The following is a 17,535-nucleotide window of genomic DNA, read 5'->3' on the forward strand; positions in this document are numbered from 1 at the left end:
CTCTGTTGTGACGATATGTCATGTGCAAACTTTGTTTGCACATGACATATTTTCAAGTATTCAAAAGTGAATCACCTTATTATTAAAATACTCTGGATCAGTGATAGATGTAGAAAGTTTTTTCACTTGGTTAGTCTTCAAGATACTTCAAACTTTGTTTGCTTACACATGGATAAAGGAGATTAAACAAGAATACAATTTCTTATCAAGCTTAATTTATGTTATAACAAGTGAAAATAACTTTCTAAATAATCCCTTGTGTTAATTGGTAATCTTCCCTCACAAGTCTGATTTTTTTCTATTATATTATCTACCTGCTAAAATCTCTACATCTGTGCTCATAACCAAGAGAGGTTCCACTTTACCACAGATACCAAGGACCATATTTCTAGATAGTAATGCAAGTGAATTCTGATTAAGGGGATCCAAACTGTGAGATAACGTGGCCACATGTAAGCCATCATTACAGTACTTCACTCTGTGTGTTTATGAACTCTTATGATTCTCCCCCCCCCCGAATATCAGGACATCACTGACTATCAACATCTATCTGGTATAACCCACTGTATTCTCTTCCTTTTTATAGAACAATTCATCAATACACTACATAATATTTCTATTTCTGCTCACAGAAGTTTTCATTTATTGTCATTCAGGTGTTACTAAATGGAAGTATAATTAGTACAGTTATCCTTCCTGTTTAAATCCTCTTGAAGAGACATAGAGCAGAATCACTCTTACAACTCTCCCCACATTTTGTATCACAATGTTTATTGGAAACATAAAGTGTTTTTGAAAAATTTGCTTGAGTTTCTCTAGAACAAGGTTTCTCCAGATTATCTATCTTATCATCAGTATCCCACCAGGATGGATACCTCCCATATTGTTGTGAGGAAGGGTGGTGGGATTGTTGGTGAATGTATCTGCCTGTATGGGTGGGTTTTCTATAAACTGAGAAAACCAAGGTTCCATCAGGCTGGTGGGTGACTAGTGTGTCTAAGGCTTTCTCTTCAAAAGTCTCCATATAAAACTCAGCCCACTTCAAAGCCAGCATAGAAAACCTTACACTCAAACACACTGACATAATGGTCAGCTTTGATGTCTCCTCCTTGTTCACAAATGTCCCACTCAAAGAATCCTTAGAGCTAATCCAAGCTAAATTTCCTCCCGATATCACAGCCCTATTTCAGTTCACAATGAACTCAGGCTATTTTGTTTGGCAAGGAAAATTCTACAAACAAATAGAAGGGACAGCCATGGGATTCTCCACTCTCCCCACCCTTGGCCAACTTTTATATGGAGACTTTTGAAGAGAAAGCCTTAAACTCTGCCCCACAAAAACCAACCATTTGGCTCCAATGCACTCCTCTTCTTCCTAACACACTTAAACAACCAACACCCCAGAATCAAATTCACCTTGGAAGAAGAAAAAAACAACTGCCTTCCTTTCTTAGACACACTAGTCACCTGCCAGCCTGATGGAACCATGGTTTTCTCAGTCTGTAGAAAACCCACCCATACAGGCAGATACATTCACCAACAATCTCACCACCCTTCCTCACAACAATATGGTGTCATTAAGACACCATACAACAGAGCTAAACTTATCTATTCAAATGACAATGCCCTAACCACAGAACTAGACCACATCTCAACACTTTCTCAGCCAATGGCTACCCTCCAAAAACAATCCAAAAAATATTGAAACCAATAAACTACAACCCCCCCCCCCCCCTCACAACAAGGATTACTCTAAATCCATTACCATGCCCTATATCAGAGGCACCTCGGAAAAAATTACAAAAATCCTAAAAAAAAACACGGCTTAACTTGTTGTTACAGACCATATAAGAAATTGGTATCCCTTATCCGCTCCATTAAAGACCAACCTCCCCTCCTAGACCTACCTGGTGTATACCAGGTCCCTTGCAGCTGTAAGCTGTCGTACTTTGGCCAAACAGGCATGATGGAAATGGAATTTATACAGCTGATAAGAAATGATCACATGAAACCACATGTGATGTCGGAAACGCAGATTTGAGAGTGCTGGATTTTGGTAAAATGGCATCAAAAGATTCATCCAACATCATTGCCTCTGATTTGCATGTGTGTGACTCCTACCCATGAAAGGTTGTAAACCCATAGTACCTTAGTTCTGTAGGATGCTTAGTATTTTTATTATTTATTTATTCTTATATAGAGCCTGTGTAGCTCAGTAGAAGAAATAATTCTCATTTAAGTGGTGTTTGCACTCCTCAGTGCTAAACCGTCTGAAGATACACTTCAAGTTCAAGTCTAGTCTACAACTAGAGGAACTTTTACTAAGCCTTTTTTCAACCGGTTCCCGAGTTAGTCGATCTCTGGCATGGGCAAGCAGGTTTTTTCTCCCGTAAACTCAGGTTTTTCATAGAAACACACTATTTCAGTCATTAAAAAAATTGTGTTAGGGACCACAAGATGGTGGCACTTGTTGAGCCATGTCTTCACTGCAGGCTGCTTAATCATAGCCTTGGGTCAGCGCTCTCTGGTTGGCTACCAGTTGAGATTGAACTGCCTGCTCAGTCTCCAAAAGTTAGATAGGGCTAAAGCAGCCTTGCCTACTCCCTATATGGGAATAAAAAGGGGTGTTAGCTGATTTATTTTATTATTTTTATATTTTATTAGCAGTTTCCTGACAAATACCTTCAATGCATGTACTAGTTTTTTATTTGTCTGTTTTGGTATTTTTTTTATTTATCTTTTAACACAATCTACTCTGCTCTAGAAACCAAATATGGAATTATTTTCAAGCCACTTCAGATCATGTAAGCAGGACAGTAATCTCACACCAGACATTGAAATTGATCTTGCACCTAAAGATTGATCACGCATACATCCATTCCCACAGCAGGATTCGAACCACCATCTGTTGGTTGGAAAGCAGGTACACTATCCACTTTGGCAATTTGATTGAAGACTGATGGCAGTAAGGTGAGAGAAATATTCAAGTAGAAATAGTAGAGTTATTGAGTGATTATTTTGCAAGATTCTAAAGGTGGAGGTATTGCAGTAGCCATTGTTGCATAGTTGGATATGAGAATAGAGATAGATAATCAGGTGTTTAGCATATTATGAAATTTTAATTCATATACAGCTTTGACATTGTTACATGCATGTGCAAGAAGAGCAGCAGTTCTAACTGAGCTGTTTAAATCTCAGCTCCAACAAGATCATCACACAGAAAAGAAAACATGAGAGCATGATTGGGAGTGAAAGAAAAATTGAGGAGCGAGTGTTGTACTTTTACTATGATTCCATAGTAAAAGGTGTAATAGATGAGGGTTTGACAAAATCATGCTTTCTGGGTGCGAAAATTAATGATGTAAGTGAGGCTTTTGGAGTACAAAAGCATAGAGTGAAAGAAATGATAGTGGTGGCAGGAACGAATGATTTAAAAGGTGAAAAATTTGCTATGAGAGAGGACTTGAAGGAATTACTAGAGGTGGCAAAAGAAAAAAGAGAGAGAGTTAAGATAGTTCTGTTGCTGCGCTATGACAGAGTAGATTTGAGAAGGAGGGGCCATAATTGCGAATGACTCTATGTGCAGGTTATGCAGGAGGAGTAGTGTGGAGTTTGTGGATGTGTGGAGTGAGTTTGATGGGCGAAAAGGCTTATACAAGAAGATGGTTTGCATCTGAATGGATTTGGTGTGTGGAGACTGGAAAAAGTGTTGCTGAATGAAGTGAAAATGGATGTGCAGAATCAGGGAAACCTAGTGCTATTAGGTGGGGGGGTGGGAGAATGGATATGCAGGCATCAGTGAGGCAGTTGAGTGTAAGAATGTGTATAATATGCCTGAGCAGGACAACAAACCAGAATGGGATAGTTAGTAGAAGACATCAAGATAGGGGTGGGACTAACAGGCTTCTGCACTTTATGTATACTAATGCCAGGAGTATTAGAATCAAGAAGGAGAAATTTTTGGCCTTGGTTGGCTCTTCTTGGCACAGGTTATTGGCATTAGTGAGACATGACTGACAGAAGATGATATAGCTAGTGGGATAAAATGTGACGGGTATAGTGTGTTCAGAAGGGAAGAGAGAAAAGAATGGAAGGGTGGGGGAATGTTATTGATGATAGCTGATGAACTGCAGCCAAGGAGAATAGAAGTTGAACTGCAGGTTTGTGAAAAGAGCACATTTGAGGCTATTTGGTGTGAGATCGAGGCTAGCAGAACAAAATATACAGTTGGTTGCTGGTATAGACCAGGCGATGGAATAAATAATGGAGATAGTATGCATAGGCAAATAGACTCAATGAGTAGAAGATGGGTAATTATTATGGGGGATTTCAACTATGGTAACATTGATTGGAAGGAGGAGAGGACACATGGGAGGAAGAAAATGGATTTTATGCAGTTACTAAGGGATTACTACCTGAGACAGCATGTAATGGAATACACTAGGGGTTCGAGAGTGCTTGACAGCTCATCAGATCCCTTGGTTACTGAAGAATACTTTGACAAGCAGAGACGAGCAAGTTATTGCTCGTCTCTGCTCTTTATCGAGCCTTGATAAGACCCCATCTTGACTACTGTGCCCAGATCAGGGCACCAGGGTTTCTTCTTCTTCATAGGGAGGAGGCAGAGAGGATCCAGAAACGAGTGAGCAAGATGATAGTTGGTCTGTGGAATGAACCTTATGAGAAGGTTGAAGATCTGTGGGTTACAGAAATTGGTTGATAGGCAGAAAAGGGGTGATATGATTGAGACATTCAAATTACTGAGGGGATTTTTACAAGATTAATTCAGAGGAAATTTTTCAGAACAGGTCTGGTGGTGAGAGAACTAGGGGCCATCCATGGAAACTGGGCAAGAGTGTGGTTAGCAAGGGTGTTAGAACCAGGTGTTTTGCTTGGAGAGTGGTGAATGAGTGGAATAAGCTGCCAGTGTCTGTTCTGGGTGCCATTACTGTGAGTGAGTTCAAAGCAAAGTATGATAGTTACTGTGGATGCTGAATAGTTGTTCTGGGCATGATGTTTAGGGCCTCCCTCGATGAGTCTAAGGACTCCTTGGAATTGCCCGTATTAATAATAATAATAATAATAATAATCTGTTGCAAATAGGGGGTTACCAAGACAAAAGGAGCAACTTACAGACTAATTTCAGGAGCAGTTGTTGGAAAAGTTGGTTAAAGGAAGGAATGTGAATGACTAGAAACCTAAATGTGTTTTTTTTTTTTTTGAGTTGCTGCTGTTATGTGACATCACTGTCCCTGTCCATCTGACAATAATTTACAGCCAATCAGAATTCAGAAAAGCACTAATGTAGTTTTATGTGCAGACCTAAGGGTTTCATTTTAATGAAATATTTTATGATACTGAATGCATGTTTTTGATATTTGCTTTATAATGGCAGACAAAAAATCGTTTGCTTTTTTTTTTCCATAATAGTGATTTAAGACATGGGTATTAGAAGGGAAAGCATAGTGAAAAATGTTATCATTAGTAAGAAATAATAAATTATCTTATATCATGTATAAAATGCATGAATTTTCTCCCCAAGAAGATTCTACCCAACCATATACATAAAACTTGAAAAACTTTTACTTATTCACCATTCAGGCAAATATCTCATTTGTCAGATGATAACCTGGGTGTACTCTTTAACTGTCATCTAACATATAGTCATATGTATTCATGGATCTGGTTAATGCTGCGGCTAATTTTAATCCTGTATAACTATCAGTGTTGAAATAAATACTGGATTAAAATTAGCCATAGCAGGAATACACATGTGACTATATGTTAGGTGACAGTGAAAGAGTACACCCAGGTTAACATCTGACAAATGAGATATTTGTCTGACTGGTCAGCCAGCAAAACTTTTTCAAGTTCTGTGTATATGGTTGGGTAGAATCCAGGAGAAGGTAGAGTAGAACAAAGTGCTACACTGTATTTGTTTTATTGGAGGCTGTGTTTGTATGCAATATAAGAAATGATCAGAATGGAACTATTCAGTTGTTTGCTGATGATGCAAAACCTGGGGTGGTTCATAAAGGTGATGTAGAGATCCATCCTCTGGGATGATTTAAATAGATTGAAAGTGTGGGCAAATGATAATCGTTGTTAGTTTAATGTAACAGTGTAAAGTATGTACTATGGGATGCAAAGATTATTACTTGTGTATTAGTTGACAGAACTGGCTGTATGAAACTAATGAGATCAGGGATTTGACGATAAAGTAATAGAACAGAGATTAGAAGCTTGAGGGTTATAATGTAAAAGTTGTTAAAAACCCAAAAAAATTTCTTGGGTATTGAAGAATACATTTACAAATAGAAATAGGTAGGCAATCCCTTCCTATCAGGCTTTGATATGGCTCCATCTTAATTACTGTGCACACAAGCTTAATTTCCTAGAGTTCTTGGGACATCACTGTCCCAAGAGTAGATATTGTAGCGTATCCTGAGCCGAGTGTGCCAAGATGGTGACAGGTCTGTGGAATGCTACCAATGAGGATAGATAGAAGTTACTGCAAAGATTGATAGGCAGAAAAGAGATTACATGATAGAAACTCTTCTATCATGTAATGATAGAAGAGTTTCTTCTAAAACTCTTCCAAGCTTTCTAACAATGTGGTTAGTCAGAGTGCGAGGACTAGTTTTTTTTTTTTGCTTGAAGATTAGTGAATGAGCAGAACATGTTGCTAGGAGTGGCCCATGAGTGAGTGTTTTTCCCGTGACTGAGTTTAAACTTTCCATATAGGGTGAGCATTCCATGATGAGTCTTTGGACTTTGTGGAGATTCCATTATTATAATAATACCAATATATTTTATTACTGATAAGTCCTATAATTAAAAAAAAAAAAATGAGCAGTAGCCAAAAGAGAAACCAGAAAGAATAACAGTGGAGGCTTTGTAAGAATGTGGTTAGTAACGGTGTGAGGACTAGTTTTTTTAATGCTTAGAGATTAGTGAATGAGCAGATGTTGCTGGAAGTGGCCATGAGTTTTTTCCTGTGACTGAGTTTAAAGAGAGGTATGAAGTATATGGTGTGGACTTTCCATGATGAAGCTTTGGACTCTGTGGTGACGTCATAATATATTTTATCACTGATGAGTTTTATAATTAAAAAAAAAAAAAAAAACAAGCAGTAGCCAAAGAGGAACAGAGAAAGCTGGAAAAATTTTATATGAAAAAAAGAAAAGAAACTGCACCTATAAATTATGAGGTACATTTAAAAGTATTCTTAGATTACTTTACAGATATTTGGATAATACTAATATAATAAAAAAATTGCACGAAAAAACTTACAAACTCATTTAAATTATATAAAATAAACAGTGAAATAATTAAAGGACAACCTTGGTTAAAGAAATAGTGGTAAAGTAGCAGAAGATGGGATTAACTTTAAACTGTATAAAGTTGCTAGAAAAAAATGTAATCAGAGATTATTACATTTTTTAAATAAAATATATACAAATGGCCAAATACCAATAGAATAGAATACAAGTATAGTAATCCTATATTTTTTTAAAGGGGGGGGGGTATATATAGTATTCTGTAGCATATATAGTATTTTGTAGCATATATATTATGCTACAAAATATATAGTATTCTACTATATATTTTGTAGCATAATGCATGCTACAAAATATATAGTAGAATACTTAATGAAAAATTGAAAGTATATAGTAAAAAAATATTATTAGAATGCCAAAATGGATCTAGAAAAAGGATGCTCTGCAATGGCATCCAGCTTTGTATAAAACTACTTATACATGAAAGAAGCGAATTTAATTGAGAGACTCATCTTTTGTTTATGGATTATGAAAAGCATTTCATCAAGTAATAAAGATGTACACTGTCTGTTTGTTATATTACAAAGAATAGATATATGCAATATTGAATATATACAAAAATAATGAAATAAAAATGTGAAAAAAATGTCTGAAAAAAAATCTAATAAACCAAGGAGTAAGGTAGGGATGTCTTCTCTCTCCATCACTTTTTAATATTTATATTAATGAAATACTGATACAGTGGAAACTTTAAATAACCCAGGTAGAGACATTTCTGAAAATAATAAAATAAATATCTTATTATTTGCAGATGATCAGGCAATAATATCAGATAAGGAAGCCATTTTACAAACAGTAATATATTTTAAAGAGTATAGTAGAGCATTTTGGGATGAAAATATCCATAGAAAAAAACTAAAACAGTGGCATTTTGTGGACAAACTCAGAAGTAAAATAGTTATTAATAATAAAATAATAGAAGAAATGAATACTTTTAATTATCAAATAAAAGCTTCAGAATTTTTACAGGTTATAGGCATGACCTGTTATAGGCACACTCATGCTTGAAAATATACAATACTTTAGCAGTACCTACATTATTATATGGTAGTGAAATTTGGTCAATAAATGAATAACATAAACAAAGAATAAAAACAAGTGAAATGACATTCATGAGAGGAATACACATTATTAGACAAAAAAGGAAAGGAAAGGAAGATATTTTAAAAGAATTACAAATAAAATCAATAGAAGAAGAGCTAAACAAATATAAACAAAATTGGATAGAACGTAAACAGAATGGCCAACACCCAGTATCCTAAACAATTAATAAAATATAAACCAGTTGAGAATAGGAGGTGGGTAGACCTCAAAAGAGGCTATTAGATTAAAAATGAAACCAGAACATAAGTTCTGTATCCATATTTAGTGTTATGATGATGCTGTCATTACTCCTTTTACTTGTTGCATAGCAAAAGAACTGTCTGGGATTTCCTTTGGCATACGTTGCTAATTTCTTTTCTTACTCTGATTTTGCCTTCATTACTACGGTGGTGTCCTCCTCCTTGCATGTACACTGTGCTGCTCATGTGCTTTCTGAATACATTTTTTTCTTTAAATTTCTTTTACAGTCTTTTCCTTCTTTGTTTATTTGTGGTTCCTACTTAATGAAGTTACTTTTCTGTTTAATTCCATCTGATTTATCCTCCTGACTCTAGATACGCTGTCTGATAGTTTTCCTTCAAACACTGCTCAATCATTTCCCCATGCACTATCAATGCTCTTCTCCTGCAGATCGTTATATCATGGCACTACTCCAAACAGTCTCCTAAGTTTGTCATAATTACCAGTTCTATAATTTCACATTTATCCTCTGTTTAAGCTGCCCAAGTCAGGACTGCAGGATCACTCTTTTCATTTGGCAGAAAGTGCCTACCTTGGTTATAAAATCTTCTGATATAACCACTTACAAACTCCTGCTACCTTTCATCACATGTTGCCTGTGGTAATTATTTCTTAGTAGTGCATAAAATTCAATTTCTTTCAGCTTTTGATTTCTTTCTTTTCCTGCCAAATTATGTCACCATAGTTGAATTCCCCCTGTAAAGATTTCACACTTTGCACTCTGCAAATAGATCTTATTTGCCAGTGCATAACCATCCATATTCCCACCTTGACATCCCTGGGCTATAGCAACAACATACTAAAATGCATTCTGGTTAATTGAACCACATTGGGAATAACATAATTTAGCCCAGTTAAGTGGCTGTTCTAATTACACAAAGTTGCATATGAAGAGTTTAAAAAAGTGTGTGAACACAAGACAAAATACAAGTTTAGACAAGTTTTTCATTTATTGAGTAGCAAAATTACTGACTTACAGATAAACTTAAATAGTTAGCTTTAATTAAAGTAAAATATTTATAATAAAATAATTTAATTTATACTATATATGTCTTAAACTTGTATACATTTCTTAGCATTTAATGATGGTACAGGAATTGAGTATAGCCTGTTTTTTGGTTGACTTCAGTTTAATGAAATCAGCTCAGGATCTAGTGCATATACAGTGCCTTCTTGCATGAAACAGTTGCAATCTAACAACAAATTTTTTACCGTCATGGGTAGTTCCATGATGCTAAATAGCCATCCATCCATCTCATTGAAGGGTTCTACTTCTTCTTTTTCCAGGAACTTTATCTTCTGTTACTGTTTTGAGAACTCCTCCTTCCATTCTTTCAACATATCCAAAGTTTTTCAACTTTCTTCTGTCAGTATCCTTAAGGAGCCTTGCATATTACTGATTCTTCCTGTCACTCAACCGTTTGTCCTCCTTTCAGTATATGACATCCTCAACAGTCTTCTGGGACCATAGAATCATCCCAGAAGGCTGTTGAGGACTTTTTTCATGTCAGACTTCTTTAGGTTCCAAGTCTGACATCCATAAGTTGCTGTTGGAAAAACAGCTACAATCAAGAATTTTCAACTTTTTTCCTGTGTGGGTAGATTCCATCCTTTGAGATTTTAGACAAATCTCTGACTGTTGTTTTAATCTTCTTTGACATCTGAACAGCAATTCTTCACATATTTAATAATGGATCACAGGTACTTGGACTGTATGACTTCCTCAGTTCTTTCTCTGTCAAGGTACACTTCTTTCTCAAGGGCTTCCCTGCCTGTGTTTCCTTTGAGAATCATAATCTTTGTCTTGCTAGGGTTAAGCTGAGGTCCTCTGTTCTTACTGATCTCATTAACTTTGTCAAGGATTTGTCCTAGTTCTTCCTTGTCATTACAAAGGAGTATACTTCATCATCTGCATATTACAGATTACTGATCAATATACCATCTATCCTAATGCCTTTCTTAAGGTCACCCAATGCTGCATGCATGATGTCCTCAGCATAGATACTAAAAAAGTGAGGAGAAATTAGACATCGCCTAACTCTCTTTCTAATCACAAGCCAATCAGTTAATCCAACACTGGGATTAATTGATTCTGGATTCACCTGTTTTTGCCATGGCTTTTTGCTCACTGTACAATTTTGCTATCAACCTGATAATGTGTTGAGGAAAACTCATTAGTTGCATTACTTCCCATGCCGAACACAGTCAAAAGCTTTTGAGTAGTCTATGAAACATGTTTTAAGACTTAAGTGCTGGGAGAAATTCATGTTAAAGTTTTATGAGTGAAACAGCACTGGGAAAGAATTAAAAATAGTATTTAATTCTTCCAGTATTTCATCTCATTTACAGAGACATTGTCATAGACTACAATATAAGACATAACATATACACATACACACACACAAAGGCACACAAAACTAAGTGAAACATGTGAACAAAAGACTAGACTCCTAACTAGGTGGGGACACCCTGTAATGTACACTTGTTGGTTGCCTAGGATGTAAACTGGGATCTCAAAGTATTAGTGTTTTCCATATTTTTGACAGTTTTATGCAACCATATTTATTCAAATGAAGCAGATTTTAAGAGCAGAAACAGATTCTAAAAACAGCCCTCTTCTAAATTTACAATGATGAAGCATGATTGTCTTTTTTGAATTGGTTCTCTGAACTGTATGCAAAGCATAGCCTGCAAGGCTAGATTGACCATTGTCATGACTGCAGATGTATTTTTTATGTTCTTCCATGTGAATGGTAGCTGATATTTCTATCTTTCTGCAGTAGGCCAACTTGCAGGAACAAAGAACTCTATATACAGGTGGAACTGAGAAACTCAGTATATACCTGACTAAACTTGTGTAGTGGTTTGAAAATAGACTTCTTCCAGTCTCTAGGCCATGATGTTGTCTCCCATATTCCTTGTAATCAATCTATGAAACACTCTTATTCCCTCCATCCTCTGTGGCCTTAATTAACTCTGCTAGAATTCCATCTGCATCTGGAGCTAAGTGGTTGTGGGAGGTCAACAAATTCTATCATATCACTCCTTAAACTCATCCACATCTGTACATTCACTATCCTCTTATGCAATGCATTCCATGCTCCTACCACTTTCCATGCAAAAAACTTACTTTTTATCCTTTTACTCACCACCTCCTTTTTGCAAATTCCAGGGATGGCCTCTCATTTTTGTTCCTTTCCCTTGTACTACCACATAAAAAATCTCTTCAGTGTTAATGTGATAATAACCTTTCAACAACTTAAATATCTCAGTCACATATCCCTTTGTCTTCTATCTACCAAACTCTGCAGTCTGCATGCCCTCAGTCTATCCTCATAATCGATGTGGTATATTCATGATATCATTTTGTATCCATCTTTGCACCCTCTCCAAGGTTACTTCATCCTCTATAAATCCTAGTGTCCAGATCTGATCAAAGCTTTATACAATGGGACCACCACACTTTTATCTCTCATGGTCAGTGTCCTCCTTAACATTGCAGCAATTCTCTGAGATATCTTCATATCCTTTGCAATATATCCTTGTAACTTTAAATCTCTATCCACAATCACTTCCAAGATCTCTTGCTTTCTTCACTTCTTCCAGTATAACTCCACCAAGCTAGTATGAAGCATCTATTTGTGGATCCTGAATTTTAAAACCTTACATTTATTTGCATTAAACTGATATCCCCATTCATTTGCTACCTTTCCAGCTTATTCAAATCCTCTCGAAGAGCCAAAACATTAGCACTATTTCTAATAACCCTCCCAAATTTCACAACATCTGCAAAAAACTGGGCATCTCCCTCTGGTCCTGTGACAATATCATTGATAAACAGTGAACAGTAATGGTCCCAGGACTGAACCCTGTGTAATTCCACTTGTCATCTTCTTACTCCTTGATACTGCTCCCCCCCCCACATACAACTCTTTACAACTCTCAAGCCAGTCATCAATCCAATCCACTAACCTGATATCCAAACCCATATGATGCAACTTATTATGTGACACCCTGTCAAATGCCTTGGGGAAAAAAAAAAAAAATGATGGTGTATGCCTTATCCTCATCCACTGTTCCTGTTACCCTGTTCCAAATTAAAATTTTCCTAGTGAGAAGGCTCCACAAAATTTTTCTTATCATCTCTGCTGTATGGGTCCTTACAGTACTGTTTCCATTTGTTGTTATTTCCAGTTCTTCTGTTAGTACTGTTTCATTCCTGTCTTTGATGACATTCAATTTGGACCTGTTCTTTTTGTCACGAACTTGAGTTTTAAGTCTAATTACGAAGTATCCTATCATTAATGGGATTATAACCAAGGCTTTTGCCTGAACTGTCTTCAGTACCACAGTTACCCCATGATGCTTTGATTCACCTCCTGAATAAATAAGTAGCTTACCATCCTGTCTTTTGTAATGACCTTCTCCATTCTATCTGGTCTATATGATTCCCAGGATGTCAATTTTATACCTCTCCATCTCTTTACAGACATCAAGAGTACCCATTTGTAGACTGTGCACATTCCATGTGTGCCTATGTAAAATTCACCTCTAAGGTTAATCTCATGACTTCTGTATTCCTCCTTCACAATATGGCTGACTTTTGTTTGAGAATGTAACACTTCACAATGAGGGCTCTCTGTCTAAGCCCTGAATGCAGTTCTGATTATTCTGCATGAGATGTGTTATAAGTCACCACCGTATTAGCATTTTGATGCAAAGTCACTGCAAGAAGAAAGTGGTAGGAATGCAGAGGACCTTTCCGCATACCTGGGAGGTTTTGGTACCAGTTCATCCCACATTGTCCATATGGGTTAGGACTTCAGCCTACTAGATGAGACAAATACCTAGAGGAGAGAGAGAGAGAGAGAAGGCTGACTTTCTCTGCATAGAACAAAAAGAAATAGCAAAATGAGAAAGATTCACCACTAGCCCTTGAATACTCTAATAGCATTTGGGGAAAAGCAAGAAGAAAAGAAAGAAAGAAAGAAAGAAATGTAGGGACTAGTCTATATACAATATAACAGATGTATGTTTCATGAAGTAAGGCATGGTCCAGAATCAGGTACCTCGGGTTTGCCACTCTCATACTCACTGAAGTGAGCCTTTCAGTTGTTTCAAGTATCAGGTCATCCCAAAAGTCGTTTTTAGCATTAATCATTATAGCAAAATGATTAAGTTTTGAAAGAATATAAAAGATAAATCACTTGCTAATTTAATCAAGTATATGTATTCTTCATTTGAATCAATAATGCTCTTCCAATGCTGCAAAAGCTTCATAATGCCATTTCTATAGAATTCAGGAGATTTGGAGGCAAAGAAGTTGCATAGGCTCAGTTCCTCTAATGTATCATAATTTTTTCTTTAACGAAATGCTGTAATCATTATAGCAAAATGATTAAGTTTTGAAAGAATATAAAAGATAAATCACTTGCTAATTTAATCAAGTATATGTATTCTTCATTTGAATCAATAATGCTCTTCCAATGCTGCAAAAGCTTCATATGCCATTTCTATAGAATTCAGGAGATTTGGAGGCAAAGAAGTTGCATAGGCTCAGTTCCTCTAATGTATCATAATTTTTTCTTTAATGAAATGCTGTAAACTTTAATAAGTGGTAATCTGAAGATGCAAAATCAGGAGAATACAGAGGATATGGAAGCTTTTCCCAGCCGAGTTCCTCAATCTTAGTACATGTGATTCTTACACTGTGAGAGCATGTGTTATCATGGTGATAAACAACACCCTTTTGAATTGACCAGAGAATACTTCTGTTTTTTTTTCTTTTTCTTTCAGTTTTTCATTCAATCAATTGAGTTCACAGTATACTTCAGCTGTGGTTGTTTGGTTTTGTGGCAAGAGTTCAAATTGTGTAATACCAGCCATAATGCTTAACAAAACCTTCTGAGGATGAAGGTCTTGTTTAGCCTGTTTTCTTGAACTCACTTTAAAACACTTAACATTCTTGTAAAGTATCTGCTTTTCATCACCTGAGACTGCACGACTCAAAAACGGAGATTGAACATCTCAAGAATGAACAGCAGTGCAGATGTTGACGAGCTCTCTTCAATTGTTGTTCATCAGTTTGTGAAGCATCCACTTGCCAAGCTTAGACACTTTTCCAAGTTCTTGAATTAAGATCTTTTGCTCCATCTTCAGCAGTTTTGTGCTAAATCTTCAACAGTTGCATTGGCATTTCTTGCAATAGCAGCTTCCAGCATATCATTATCAAGAGAAACAGGGCACCCAGAATGAGGAGAGTCATAGTTCCCTTGTCAAAATTTTGGAACCATCACTGGCACTTTTGCATATTCAAAATGTTATCGGTATACACTTCTTGCACATTTTTTAAAGTATTAGTAGCATTGTTGCCTTTTTTTTGAACTCATAAAGCATGATGTGCCTAATGTGTTCTTCAGTGACCTCCATAGTAATAAAGGGTTATTCAAATAATAACTTATGTATGATGTTCTTTCAAGGTGGAATTCCTTAAAATGAGGCAGCTTCAGCTTAGCAGTACTTAAAATTCTTGTTTAGACAAGCTAAGACACATTTGAACAAGTATGGTATAAAAACATTACTTTTGGGATGACCTGATATGTCATTTACCAACTTTTCACAGTCTTCAAATGTTTATATACAAAGTCTTCAGATGTTTATGATTCTCATGTCGATTGGTTGTAGCAAGGATGTGGCATTTGGGAAATAGAAATTCCAAATGAATGTTTCAGAGAATCTAAATGTGGGTGTGCTGCACAGTTTTCAAGAACCAGTAGACATTTTCTAGATTTCTGTTGTAATTCTGTGTCCCACCTCATAAGCCAATTCTTAAAAATTTCAGATGTCATGCATGCATTTTTGCTGGCATAGTACTGAACTAGTAAACTCTCCATTCTAATCCTTTTAAATCACTAAGGGCCTGTCCCTTTTTCCAATAACTAAGCAGCTTTAGTTTACCAGTTCCTGACATATTTGAACAGCATAACACTGTTTCACAATCCATTGCTTCTTTGATCCAAACAGTGTACCTTGTTTTTAACACAAGGAACCATTTGTTGTGGCATGATAACATAGCCCTGTTTTATCAGCATTGTAAATGGTTTTTTTTTTCCCCACACATTTGATGTCCGTAGATGCCGTATGGTCACTGCCGTACCTCACATGGTTTTGGCAATGATGTCTTCTGCTAGAATAAGTGGTAGGGGTCATAGATTCCCTTTCCATACAAAGTTTGTAGGACAATCACAAACATCCATGCCCACTTCAGGATTCAAATCTGCAGCCTCTTGGCTGGAGAGCGGACATGCTAACCACTTGGCCAACCAGGCCAGCATTGTAGATGTCATCAGCATTAAATTTTTGAAACAAGATTACGTGCTTTTTCTAACACTCCATGTGGTTGAGGTTACTGGTCAGCCCAATTAAACAGCGTTTTGTTCCAAATAAACAATGTAAATTCTTTTATATTCTCATTTTGTTTTTGTTTTTGTTCTTGGTCTAGAATTGTCAAAAAAAAAAAAAATACAGCGAACCTGATTAGCATGTGAACCAGTTAATCCAGAATTTATTATTATATATTTTGTTCTCTATCTTGTAACAGATAGATTCAAGTGTAGTGCCTTCTGCATCACTGACTTCATTCTAAACTCCTTTTTTTTTTTTTTGGGTGCAGATGCTGTCATCAGTAATGCCCTCTTATCCTATCCTGTCTCTCTATCCTCTCTGAAAATAGTATACCCTTATGTTCTGGCCCAGTAACTCTATTCTCTCAGCCACATCTCACTAATGCCCATAACTTTGAGCCAAGAAGAACTCATCAGTGCAACGACAGTTCTCTATTTTGGATGCGTCTAGCTTCAGTATATATTTGGTGAGATTCATTACCTGGGCTATTATAGTCTGCATTTGTTTGATCATCACATTTTTCCAAACATCTAATATAAAGCAGAGGTCCAGGGGTCTTGCACTATTTTGACCTCTGCTTTGACAACTTGCATAAAGCTGATGGCCAGCCATCAGCTTTATGTAAGCCCTTTTGTCCATCAAATTCACTCCACACACACACACTAACTGCCTTAACTCACTCTATGCATTAACTATACGCAACGCAATTCCTCATGCACAAGCCCTTCTCCTTCATGTGAGCTACCTATTCATGGTAGAGGGCACATCTGAGTTATGGTACTGACCCTTTTTGTTATCTATTTTCGAAGCTTTTCTTTCCATCCAGACCACCATCATCACTGGGATCTAACACATTGCTGCTGTTGTGTTTATTTTCTGGTGCAACCTGTGGAAAGAGGTGGAATCCAGTGGTCTTGCACTATTTTGGCCTCTGCTTTGACAAGGTGAGTGATCCGATGACCTTGCCAAGATCCATCAGCTCATAGACTTGTTTGCAAGGGTCAACGGTGACCCTTGCAAACAAGGCCTGTCCAAGACCCTGTCTTGGACCCGTGCTCCAGAGACAGGGTCCAAGGCTTGCTGCAGTACCAATATAGCGTTCAGGGTAGCCATGGTGTTCTCCTAACCATATTCATTGCTTGCCAGAGAGTGGATATCCATATGTTGCTCCATGGCAGGTGGGGGGCTCTGTAGCCGAGAGAAATTCCCTTTGAGTATGAATAATTTTTCATCCTCTTGCATATCATTGGTCCTCAACAAACCCCAACTTGATTCAGAAACCATTGCAGCATCAACAGAAAACCAAAACAAGAATTGCAACAATAACAACAACAGTATCAACATTCAGTATTATACTCAACTGGTGAACATGCACTAGGGAAATGTGACCCATCTTCATCCAGAAGGATATGGATGGGTTGGTAGGATATCCAGAATCTATTAGAAA

The 17,535-nt window shown here is 36.7% G+C and overlaps 1 protein-coding gene across 2 annotated transcripts in view; it reads left to right on the forward strand.

Annotated features, from left to right (window-relative positions):
- The window catches only part of LOC150104576 (F-box only protein 7-like), a 429,110-nt gene that overhangs the window by 124,325 nt on the left and 287,250 nt on the right, over positions 1–17,535 (forward strand). The gene's annotated exons all lie outside the window — the stretch shown is intronic.

The sequence above is a fragment of the Typopeltis vanoorti genome, chromosome 7 (assembly GCF_054136105.1).
Source record: "Typopeltis vanoorti isolate ZY-2024b chromosome 7, IOZ_Tvanoo_1.0, whole genome shotgun sequence".
In the NCBI taxonomy this organism is placed as follows: Eukaryota; Metazoa; Arthropoda; class Arachnida; order Uropygi; family Thelyphonidae; genus Typopeltis; species Typopeltis vanoorti.